Source organism: Ochotona curzoniae, unplaced genomic scaffold (genome assembly GCF_017591425.1).
Source record: "Ochotona curzoniae isolate NIBS_2020 unplaced genomic scaffold, NIBS_Ocur_1.0 scaffold_1037, whole genome shotgun sequence".
NCBI classification, from domain to species: Eukaryota; Metazoa; Chordata; class Mammalia; order Lagomorpha; family Ochotonidae; genus Ochotona; species Ochotona curzoniae.
In genome coordinates, this window is record NW_024467083.1 from 21,683,578 (window position 1) to 21,696,283 (window position 12,706).

Consider the following 12,706-nt stretch of genomic DNA (forward strand, 5'->3'; position numbering starts at 1 on the left):
AGGGGAACTTAGAGGATCAGGGGAACCAGGGGTGGGGGTAAGGGAAATCCCAACGCCTATGAAACTGTATCATAAAATGATAACAATAATAATGAAAATGAAGACCTGGAAAAAAAATCTCTTCACTGTCCTATCCAAGTCTAAAAGAAAGCTAATGACAATAAGAAAACAAAAATAGAGAACAGAGGGCCTGGTATGGTAGCCTAGTGGCTAAAGTCCTTGACTTGTATGAGCTGGGATCCCATATGGTTGCTGGTTCTAATCCTGGTGGGCCTGCTTCCCATCCAGCTCCCGGCTCTGGCCTGGGAAGGCAGTTGTGGACAGCCCAAAGCCTTGGGACCCTGCACCCGCATGGGAGACCTGGAAGAGGCTTCCAGGCTCCTGGTTTCAGATTGTTGCCCCTCCAGCCATTGCAGGAGCTTGGGCGGGGGGTGAATCAGTGGATGGAAGATTTTCCTTTTTATCTCTTCTCCTCTATGTATATCTGACTTTCCAATAAATCTTAAAAAAAAAAAAATAGAGAACAGAAAAATGAATTGTGGGTAGATTAAGAGATTAATGACCAAAGGATATGGAAAACTAGCTTATATTAACAGAACAGAAGGGAAAACTACAAAACCAAGTTGTCAAAACACTTTTGGAAGTTGAAAAGTATACAGAGAAATGAACAGAGTGAGAACCTTGAATACCTGAGGAACATTATAGAGGATACCTCAAAAAAGCCAGTTTGGTGCTACAAAACCTTAAAAAAGACTAAGTGATTGCAGAAAATAAAGGTGGGGTGTTTAAACTGCAGCCTGCAGTCCCAGCATCTCCATAGGCGTACCACACAAAGTATCAGCTGCTGCTCTACTTTCAATTTAGCTCCCTGACAGTGCGCCGGGCAGGCAGTGAGACGACTTCAGCACCCATATGTGACAGACAACCAAAAGCAGCTCTGGACTCCTGGCTTCAGCCTGGCCAGCCTCAGCCACTGCAGCCATTTGAGGAGTGACCGGGAGACAGAGCACTCTCTTTTATTCCATCACACTCTCTGTAATTCTACCAAATATTAAAAAAAAAAAGAAAGAAAGAAAGAAAAGAAAAGGCTGGGAACAAAGCATAAAGACAAGTGAGAGGGTTTAAGATGTTTAAGTTTCCATTAGATTTTTCCATTTACTCTTTTGCTTTATCTACTTTTGATGAAAGTTAACAAAAAAATTACTAGACACAAAAATACCAGGCACAAAGAGTTAAGTAAAATTCTGTATTTTTAACAATGAAATCACCTATCTCCTTCTATAGTTCAGTCCTAAAAATTCTAGTACAAAGAGAATAACCTACTCTATCCCCAGAAAAAAAAAAGAGCTAATTTTTTTTTTGCTACAAAAATTAAAAATCACAGAGATCTCTAAGCACTAATATTTGGATATTTTTTCTCTATGATATGGCCAGACTCCCTCTCTAGTCATCAGCTGGTAATCCTAGCCATGTTTTACAGTTTCTCAACAGTTTCACTTTGCTTAGCTGAAGTATGAAGAAAACATGGAATACAAACAGAAGACTAAAACAGCTTGAAAAACTAATACAACATAGAGCACACAAAAATACTTCAAACAAGTATTAGGACAATGTTTGGTACTTTCCACTTGGAACGCATCCACTTCCTATCAACATGCCCAGTTCAATCCAGATTCCCACTGATACACTCCTGGGGAAGCCAACAGAGGATGGCCCACCCGCCTACCAGGCGGGCCTGGACGGAGTCCCAGCCTCTCGGCTCTGTTCTGGCACAGCTCTGGCTGCTTGGGCATCTGGAGAATGAACCACTCAGTTACTCCTAAAGAGATCTTCAGTCTCTGCCTGCCTTCCAGTGAAAATAAAACCAAACTGATAGAAAAAGATAAAAGATAGTTCATGAAACAACAAAAGTTATGAAACTGGGAACAGATAAGTTCTCAAATTGAAAACATAGCTGTAATTAACAGTAAGAAAAAAGATCTCATCAAAAAGAACTAAAAGAGATAAGAGATAAGAAAATTAAAGGTTCAATTAGAAAGCTTAATATAGAACTAATAAGAGTTCCAGACAGAATAAAAACCGAGGGAAGAAAATTAACAAACAAATAATATAAGAAAACTTCATTCAAATGGAAGGAAAGGTGCTTCCATAATGAAAAGTGAGGCAAGTTCAACTGTACTGTGACATTTTATTTCTTGAGCCAGGTGAAAGTAACACTATTTATTTTGCTTTTTTTAAAAGTATTTTATTTAGTTGATGGTTAGAGAAACAGAGTGTAGGCATACTGATCTCGCATAGCTCGGTCATTTATTAAATTCCTACAACAGCCAGGGGAGGGCCATATTGATGCCAAGGATCTTTTGTTATTATTTTTATTTTTGATGATGCTTACCTAGTTGATTAGGATGAGAAGGGTTGAAGATAGGGGGAAAGTGGATAGATAAGGGGAGATTCTGCACCCAGCCTCCCAACTACCTCAGTACCCAGGAACAGGAAATAGCCGCCCAATTTTATCCCATGGTCCCCAATGTGGAGCATGCTCCGAGATTCTGCTCAAGTTTTTTCAATAGTTCTGGTAAGAAGCCAAGGATCTTGATGAATTCAAGTGTGTGGCATGAATAGACAGCTGGAATAAGAGCAGAACTGATCCTCAAACCCAGGCAATGCAATAGGGCATGCGAGATGTGCTACAGCAATGGCTTAAACACTCTGTCATACACTCAACCTTGTTCATTATTATTTCTACCTCTTGATATGTGTGAAATATTTCACTTAAAAACACCTACCCCCCCAAAAAAAGAAAAAAACACCTACCTAAAAAATTTCATGGTCTTAAAAAATATTACAGTAAAGAGGCTTGAAACTATCCAAGAGAGAAAAATAGGGACAACCAGAAAGGATCAGGAATCACAACTAACCCCGTTTCTCAAGAGCAAGTGGGGAAATTCAGGGACATGGGAGTAATCCCTTCCTAAATCCAAACCACATCCAACCTAGAATTTCACATCTAAACTACCAACTAAACATGACTCTCCAGAAACATGGAGGTCTTATGTGAATCATCAAATCCAAACAGTAGTCATGGAATCCCAGAACAGAAGAAAAACCAAATAGAAATGGAAGGACACACATGCGGATTAACATTTATACAAATATTTACTTTAACAAAATCACAAAACTGTAAACAATCCAAGTATTCAAGAATAGGAGAATAAATATTGCTGGAGTCACACGAGATGAAATATAGCGGTTAAAATGTACAAACTGGCATTGTATGTACAATGTAATTATATGTCTCAATAAATTCCTCAAAAATAAGGCTGAGCCTGCACAACAATCTGCAGAATATATGCTATAAACTATTTATAAAGTTTTAAAGCATAAAAATATTCATGCTGTTTTTATCTTTATACTGTAGCGAATTATAATTGCATGCTGCCTGGGCATCCTTGTTGAATACAAGTTTAACTTTCTCATTCCAGCAGAAGGACCCAGTCAACTTTATAAGGTTTACAGTTTTCCATCATAGTCAAGCCACTTAGGCTGCAGGCCAGAGATCATTTAAGAGGCTTCTCCTCTGCTTAGTGGATTGGGTAGCTACCTTCCTGCCACTTCCTGCAATAACCATGCAGTGACAAGAAACAGTATGAATGGGTCAAAGTGAATTCATTATAAGCTGTACTTAGAATGACAAAAAAAGAAATCAAATCTACCACTTAAATTGATGTAGTTACATTTTATAAAGCCAGTTCCTTAAAATGTTTATTTCTCCTTTCACATAACACACTGATTTATGCAATTCCTTAAGGGCTTATTTCCCAAACCATGCATCAATATACACATTCTGCTTTTATTACTAGTATCAGTTCATTGCAAAAAGCTAATTATATTAATCAAAGATCTAAAAGCACATAATAAAACCATTTAAGGCTTGGTCCCAACATGCAATAAAGAAATAACTTTTTTTTTTTTCAAAAACAGCAGATTTTTGCATACATGCGTACAGAACACAACCATTTGACAGAGTAACTAAAGTAACATTTATAAAACACACTGCTGGGCCCGGCAGCATGGCCTAGCGGCTAAAGTCCTCGCCTTGAACGCCCGGGATCTATGGGCGCCGGTTCTAATCCCAGCAGCTCTGCTTCCCATCCAGCTCTCTGCTTGTGGCCTGGGAAAGCAGTCGAAGACAGCCCAAAGCCTTGGGTCCCTGCACCTGCGTGGGAGACCTGGAATGAAGTTCCTGGCTCCTGGCTTTGGATCAGCATAGCACTGGCCATTGTGCTCACTTGGGGAGTGAATCATCAGACGGAAGATCTTCCTCTCTGTCTCTCCTCCTCTCTGTATATCTGACTTTCCAATAAAAATAAATACATTTTAAAAAAAATAAAACACACTGCTAACTAACTAACGGCTAAATGTATGATTTTTTTCTGGAAAGAGAACTTGAGATATGCAACCTGAGTGGCTGTATGGCTTGGAGGTTAAGTCAGTGGTTTCCACGTGGGAATAGCTGTGATCAGTTCTCAGCACTGGCTCCCGCTCCCAGCCCTGCTCCTGTGGACCCTGAGCAGCATGAACATCTCAGGTAGTTGGGTTTCTGTCTCCTGCCTGGGAGACGGAACTGAACTCCCAACTCCGGGCTGGGTGATGGTGGGGCCTGCAGGTATTCAGTGAGCTAGTGCTTATGAGTGCTCATTTTCTCTCTCCCCTCACGCCCCAGCCAAATGTAAAATAAATGGAACTGGGGCCAAGCATGTGGCCTAGGCTCACACCATTGCAGGAGTATCTGGCTTCCTATCCAAGCTCTGGCTCCCAATCACAGTTTCCCCATCACTGCAGACCCTACGAGACAGTAGGTGATGGCCTGGCTGTTTGGGTGGTGTCATTCACTTGGGAGATTTGGCCTGAGTTTCCAGATCCTGGCACGGTTCCTACTCAGGCCCAACCGCAAGCACTGCATGTACTTGAGGAGGGAACAGGCAGATGGAGCTCTCTGTGTCTGCCTTCTACATAAGTGAAAATTTTAATTGCATATTTACCCATTTCCCCCTCTTCTCAGCACATTTATCATGTGCCTTCCTTCATGTAACCACTTTCAACCAGTTAACATGAAGTGTAACACTACCTGGGAGTTTGTTACAAATGTAGCCTATAAAGCCACAGAGAACTTCCAAATCAAAAACCAAGACTTTAAAAAAATTTTTTTAAAGATTTATTTTGTTTTTGGGGCCCAGTACAGTAACCTAGCAGTTAAAGTCCTTGCCTTGCACACACCAGCATCCCATATGGATGGCCAGTTTGCGTCCTGGCAGCCCTGCTTCCCATCCAGCTCCGTTTGTGGCCTGGGAAAGCAGTCAAGGACGGCCCAAAGCCTTGGGACCTTGCACTCACGTGGGTGACCTGGAGGAAGTTCCTGGCTCCCGGCTTCAGACTGGCTCATTCTGACCATTGTAGCCACCTGGGGAATGAATCACTGGATGAAAAGTCTTCCTCTCTGTCTCTCTTCCTCTCTGTATATCTGCCTTCCTGTCTGAAGCCAAGAGCCCAAAAACCAAGATTCTTTAACAAATTACAAGCACATTGTACTTTGCTAAGCTATAACTCATAGGATAATACCATAAAAAGGAAAAACAATTTGTTGCTGAAGACATTTTGCTTTTAGCCACATCAAATACGCCTCTCATTATCTACTAACAAGGGCTTAAAGATGGTGCTCTCCTCTTTACTAAAGCCCTGCTAACACAAGAGATTAATAGAAAAATCTGAACTGTTAGTTTATCTGCTGCCATAAATTTTAAGATTATTTCACAGAAATCATCCATTTTTTAGTTCACTCCCCAAAATGTCCTTAAAAACTGGACTTTGGTCAGGCTAAATCAAGTGCTAGGAACTCCACCTGAGTCTCCCACATGGCAACCAGGTATCTGGACCACCACCTGTTACCTCCAAGGTACGCATTAAAAATTGAAGATGGTACAAGAACCCAGACTCCAAAATGAGATGAAGTTACCCCAAGTGTCTTGACTGCTCATCATAAGATTGTTATAATCCAGAAGAAGCCAATGGCCACATACTCACTGCTAAGCAATCATAATTTGAAGTTTTAAAACCTTTTAAGGGCCCAGCATGATGGCTCAATTTGCTAATCCTCCCCTTGTAAGCACTACGATTCCATATGGGTGCCAGTTGTGTCCCAGCCGCTCCACAGCCGATAGTCCAAAGCCTTGGAATCCTAGCTTCAAATTGGTTCGGCTTTAGCCACTGCGGACACTTGGGGAGTGAGCCAGTGGATGGAGGATCAATATCTCTCTCTCCTCCTTTCTCCATAAATCTGCATTTCCAATAAAAATAAATCTTTAAAATAAAATAATTGGAAAGCTTTGGTGGCTAGTATTGTGGCACAGTACTTTAGTTGCTGCCTGAAACATCAGCACCCCATATGGGTGCTGCTCCACTCCCTTGCTAACAGCCTGGGAAAAGCCGTGGAACACAACCTAGCTACGTGGGTCTCTGCCACTCACATGGGAGACAGGAAAGAAGCTCCTGGCTTCAATCTAGGCCAGTTCTGGCCATTTTTGCCATTTAGGGAGTAAACAAGCACACAGCAGATCTTTCTTACTCTTTCTAACCCCGAGTTTCAAATAAATAAATAGTTCTTACAAAATTTAACTTAAAGTCAAGAAATTACAAAGACAGAGATCTTCCATCACTGATTCACTCCCCGAATGGCGCAAATGGCCAGAGCTGGGTTAGTTCAAAGCTGGGAGCCAGAAGCTACCTCCGGATCTCCTATGTGGGTGCAGGAGGCCAAGGCCTTGGACCATCCTCTGCCACCTTTCCAGGCCACTAACAGGGAGCCAGACTGGAAGTGACCTACTTGGACCAGAACATATAGGATACCAGCACTGTAGGAGGAGTTTAGTCTATTGCTATGCTAATTTTAAAATATCATAAATTTTATTTATTCTTAAAGCATGCATGTGCAAACAGACGCATGGATTTTGTTTGGGAGAAATAACATTTGTAGGTGTGTTTCAGCTTTTCTTTATTAACTGACCTAAGGATTCCACAAACACTCAGACCTTTTGGTCAAAACTAGTACTTAGCCAGTTATTTAAAATGTATTCAGAACTGAATAATGCTACAGAATTACAAAGACATCAAACTGTGTCAGTTCAGATGTAGTCTCTTTTAGATTAGAAACTCTAAGTCACATTATCCTGTATTAACTGCTGAGTTAGTAATCAAGTTAAGAATCAGTTTGGTTTTTGTGAACTGATACAAACTTCCTTTATAAAATGTTAAAAATAGAAAGGGCTACAGGAATGTGAATTTATAGAATGTTAAAAAAAAAGCTAAAAGGATCCTACAGCCAGCTATTATATTAAGTGACAGAAACCGCAATTTTTCTTGCACAAAACAATCCCTGCATTTTACTTCCTCTGGCTGGATGACATGAGTAGGACCTCTCCAACCTCAAACTAGATATGAAGCACCAGGGGAATTTGCAAAATGCAGATTCTGATTGAGAAGATCTGGGCAAGGGTGAAGAGAGTCCGTTTCTGGCAAGATCCTAGGCAGCGCTGAATTCTTAAATATAGCACACTTTATGCAGAAAGGTTTCAAGGAAAAGATGTTATTTATAACATTTAAGCACGCACAAAGCACTGATCTTAGTAATGTGTCTAATTAAATTCCTAATTAATCAACACTCTTCTACTATATCATCTGTGATCCTTATACAGATACAATAATCACTCCATCATTCCTAAAATTTAGAAAACTTGGGGTTGTCGTCTATGGCCAAACCACCCTGAACGCGCCTGATCTAGAAAACTAGGGGGCTAGCATTTCACTATACTAGTTCCTTCCTTCCAGACCACTGGGCTCAAATCTCCATCACAGGAAAAATCACAATATATGTATGGTGACCTTGGAGCACCTGTGTCCAGACAGGGCATCCTCAGTTGCCGATGCCCACGCAGAGGACAGCATGCCCAGATGCACACAGCTCATCTAGGCCAGTAGGAGACGTCAACTGCCTCATCAGAACATAGAAAGCAGAACAGGTTGGACAACTCTCCTGGCCAAGTTTTACAATGTGTTTCTGGGCCTGGGGATATACCAGGGCAGACCTGGTGAGCCAATGGACCCCAGGTAGGTTTTCTCAATACTGATGCAATGATGCCAACAATGTCTCAGGACTAGCAAAACCACTCATACCTCAACCCTTTCCACCCAAAGCAGAGACTCACATAGTCTTGCATACTTCTCAACTGTGTAAATGATATTAAAATCTAATTTAAAAAAATAAATGAAAGTTGGGAATAATAAAACAACTGGAGGCTCACACTGTAGTGCAGCTAGTTAAGCTGCTGCCTGTGGTGCCAGCATTTCATATCAGAGTGCCAACCAGTTCAAGTGCCAGCTGTTTCTAATCCAGTTTCCTGATAATGTTCATGGGAAAGCAGCAGTTTATGGCTAAAGTGCCTGTGCCCCTGACCCCATTTGGAAGACATGGATAGAGCTTCTAGCTCCTGGATTCAGCCAGGCCCAGCTGTTGCAACTATTTGAAAAGTGAATCAGCCAATGGAAAATCTCTCTCCTCCCATTACTCTTTCTGCCTTTCAAAATAATAAATAAATCTTAAACAAACAAAAACCATAAACTGAACTCATCAACATCTTCCACCTGCAAGAAACCAGCTTTTCCAAGCCTGTATTGCCTGACCACCACCACCGCCCCACTGTCTAGAACGATTCCTAAGACTATCCTTGAGCCGGGCGTGATAGCCTAGTGGCTAAATCCTCATCGTTCATCCGCCAGGATTCCATATGGGTGCCAGTTCCTGTCTTGGCTGCTCCACTTCCCTTCAAGCTCCCTGTGTGTGGTCTGAAAAAGCAGTCAAGGATGACCCAAAGCCTTGGGATCCTGCACTCACATGGGAAACCTGGAAGAATCTCCTGGCTCCTGGCTTTGGGTAAGCTCAGCTCTGGCCGTTCCAGCTATGGGGAAGGAGCCAGTGAATGGAAGAGCTTTCTCTCTGTATATCTGCTTTGCCAATAAAAAAATAAAATAAATCTTAAAAAAAACAAAAGATGATGATATTCCTGTCCTTCACCAAGTCCAGTTACTCTCCATCACCCAACTACCTCTTTCCTCTTATCTTAGTGTCAATACCAGTTTGAAGAGCAGGCATTGTGGCAGAGTGGGTGAAGCCATTGCTTCTGACACCAGCATACAACTTAAGTTCCACTGCTCTGCTTTGGATCCATCTTGTTGCTAATGAGACTTGAAAAAGCACTCTCTCAAGTGTTTGGGCTCCAACCACCGACACAGAAGACCCACAAGGACTTCCTGGTTCCTGCTCAGCCCCAGCTGCGGCAGCCATGCACACAGACAACATTACTTGATGGTACACACTTTCTCTCTTTGCCTTTCAAATAAACAAACAAGTAAATCAAACTTTTCCAAAAAAAAAAAAAATTAATAATAATAAGAGAATATCAATTTGGACACGGATCACTACTGATCTGTTTACTATAGTAACTTTACCAACATTCTCATTTCATTTCTACCCAACTTGCTTACATTTTCCATAACACCATGCAACACTGGCAAATATAAATTGCTCAATACTTACCTGGTAATATTCACTAGTAACTCCCTACTACTTGGAAAAAAAAAACTAATTTTTATTTACTTATTTTATTATTATTTTTTGCAGTATAACATGTGAAGTTCTTCACAATTTTGATTTTCCTTCTCTCTGTGAATTCCCTCTCCGAATCTCTCTCTGAACTCCCTTCTCTCTCTGAAATCCTTAACAATGAGCCACAGGCAGACATGATAGCATATTTGCTGCTCCCTGAAAACAGAATATTCTCACATGCCTCAAATTTGCATAGGCTGTATTTCTCCTGTGCTTAAAATACCCTTATCAAGTTATGTATTAATCTGCCTTCAAGATTCTACTGAAGTGGCTGGTATTGTAACACAGCAAGTTAAGTCACCAGCTCTGACACCAGCACCCACTATGAGAGCCATCTCAAGTCCTGGTTTGCACCACTGCCAACACATCTGGGAAAGCAGCAGAGAGAACAGCCTGAGTGCTATCAACAATGCAAAAGATCTAGAGTTCCAGGCTTCTACAGGCTTTGGTGTGGTCCAGCCCCAGCACTGTAGCCATTTACGAAGTGAACCAGTGAAGGAAAGGGGGAGGTGGTGTGTATCTTCCTCTCCTCCCTCTTTACAGCTCCAGCATCATCCTTCATGAGTTATCAGTTTGTGCAATCTAGTTCCCTATTGGTGGCCTGGGAAAAACATTTAAGGATCCTCCAAGTGTTTGGGCCTCTGTCACCTACATAGGAGACCTGGATGAAGCTCCTGGTTCCAGGCTCCTAGCCTGGCCCAACACTGGACACTGTAGCCAACTTGACAGGGGTGGAGCAGAGGAGGAGCCTGACCTAGTGATAGAAGACTCTCTCTTTCGCTGTAATACTTTCAAAATAATCATTAAAATTGGGCCCAGCGTGGTAGCCTAGTGGTTCTAATCCTGGCTGTCCTGCTTCCCATACAGTTTCCTGCTTGTGGCCTGGGAAAGCAGTCGAAGACAGCCCAAAGCCTTGGGACCGTGCACCCACATGGGAGACCCGGAAGAGGCTCCAGACTCCTGGCTCCTGGCTTTGGGTTGGTTCAGCTCTGGCCATTATGGTTGCATGGGGAGTGAATCAACGGACAGAAGATCTTCCTTTCTGTCTCTCCTCCTCTCTGTATACCTGACTTTCCAATAAAAATGCTTTTAAAATTTTTTTAATCTTGAAAACAAAATGCTGCTTCTAATCCTGAGTGTGAGGTAACCCCTCCCAGACTCCTGCTGTCTCTTTCTAGTCCTTAAACTGTACTAGATCTGCTAGTTTGTTCATCTATCTTGCTAAAATGATCTCATCAATGAGTCTTACAGGAACTTCCCTGTCCACAATAAAGTATAAGTAACTTTTAATAACTGTAACTCTAAAATTTATTTAGGTCTACCAAATTGTACAAGGCTTCACAAGACAAAAAAGTCTAAAATACACTAGGCATTCACTTAATTCCTAATAATCTAAAGGCATTTGTTAAAAGACATTAGAAACAAAGCCTTTTGTATACTGTTTTAAATGGAGATCGTTTAATTCCACCAACACATGAAAGCACTAACCTCTTCTCCAATGACTAAAGCAGGGAACACGCACAGCAAAATGATTTGATAATGCTCAGGTGCCTAGGCTCGCATCGTCACTCTTCTACTTACTAGCAATGTGACCTTGGATAATGAACATCTGTAATTCTCCGCTTCTTCAATGACAGAGACAAAATTGCTTATCTATCCCCCAACTGTTCTAAAATATTTATATGTGAATGTGAAGGCATTTCCATAATCCATGAAGTACTAAGTAAATATGAAGTAACTGTTAGTTGAGATATCAACATTTCCCCAGAGTTTACAGGTATAAATTTAAGTTAAAGTTTCATGGGGCTAATTTAACCTCCTACATCAATACCACACTTCTATACAATACTGAAAATCTAAATTGAAATTAAGTTCCAGGACCACCAGACCATAAGACTTGTCCACTAGTCCTCAATATCTTTATGTGACTGTCCTATTTAATATTTAATTTAGTAACAATCTGATGATTTCTTTCAAAGTGGTATTTAGAAATCTCAAAGTAAATCTCAAGGTAAGTTGTTGGTACAGCCATTAAAATTTCAGCTCCATTTAAAGAATTAGTTGGAGGACAAAAATCAGCAGGGAATATTCAAGATATTTTAAAAACTATTTTTAAAAAAAACTGTTCAGATGTATGTCTATTGACATACTAACTTTATCTATTAACATGAAAGTTAAAATGTGACTCTTACAAAGCCAGGACGTTTCTCCCAACAAATTTCTGGTTTATTTCTCAGATCCACTTGCTGGTCTGCCAAATCAGAAGAGAAATTTGCTGCATTTTTTTAAACTAAAAAAGTGACAAGGTATGTTACCTCTGCTCTCAGCAGTATCTTTCCTTGTTAACTAGGGACACAGGGGAATTAAAGGAAAATCGTTTTGTTTCTTTTGCAGTATTTATAAAAATAGGACTCCTTAACCTTCCAAAGGTAAAACTCCTTTTTTAAAAAAAGAAAAGGAAAAAAGAAAATCTACTACAAAAGTCAGCACTTCAGTACCTGATTGTGGTAACAAGGCCAAAATCCAAGACGAAGCCCTTTATTGCACATCGTGTTCCATCGTCTTGGGCAGGCCCATCTTGCGACCTCTCCAGATTGGCTGCTCCTGCTCTCTCTACTGCAGAGAGAACTTCAATTAGAGAAATTCTGAAGCTCGTAAATCTACACTGGCTTCTCCCCTCACCGGAGGCAAGGATGGTAAGACTCGCTAAAAAGATTCAAGTCAGAGATTTCAAATAAATCCAAGTGGCATAAAACCACTCTAATGTAAGCAGCTGAGAGTCTTATTATGCAACAGTCTATCCTAAAAAAAGGGGGGAAAAAACCTTAAGGGAAAAGAATGGCAGCAAATTACTACATAATCTGAAAAACAGGACACATGGTCATAAATCGCTAAAAAGTGAAATAGTCTCCACTAAAAATTTATAACATATACAGTAGAAACTTAGAGCCTACCATCCGTAACCACAATCCTTACGAGAAAAGCAAGCAA

The 12,706-nt window shown here is 40.9% G+C and overlaps 1 protein-coding gene across 2 annotated transcripts in view; it reads right to left on the reverse strand.

The window, feature by feature from the left end:
- Positions 1 to 12,706, reverse strand: part of RSBN1 (round spermatid basic protein 1) — a 50,993-nt gene that overhangs the window by 22,210 nt on the left and 16,077 nt on the right. The gene's annotated exons all lie outside the window — the stretch shown is intronic.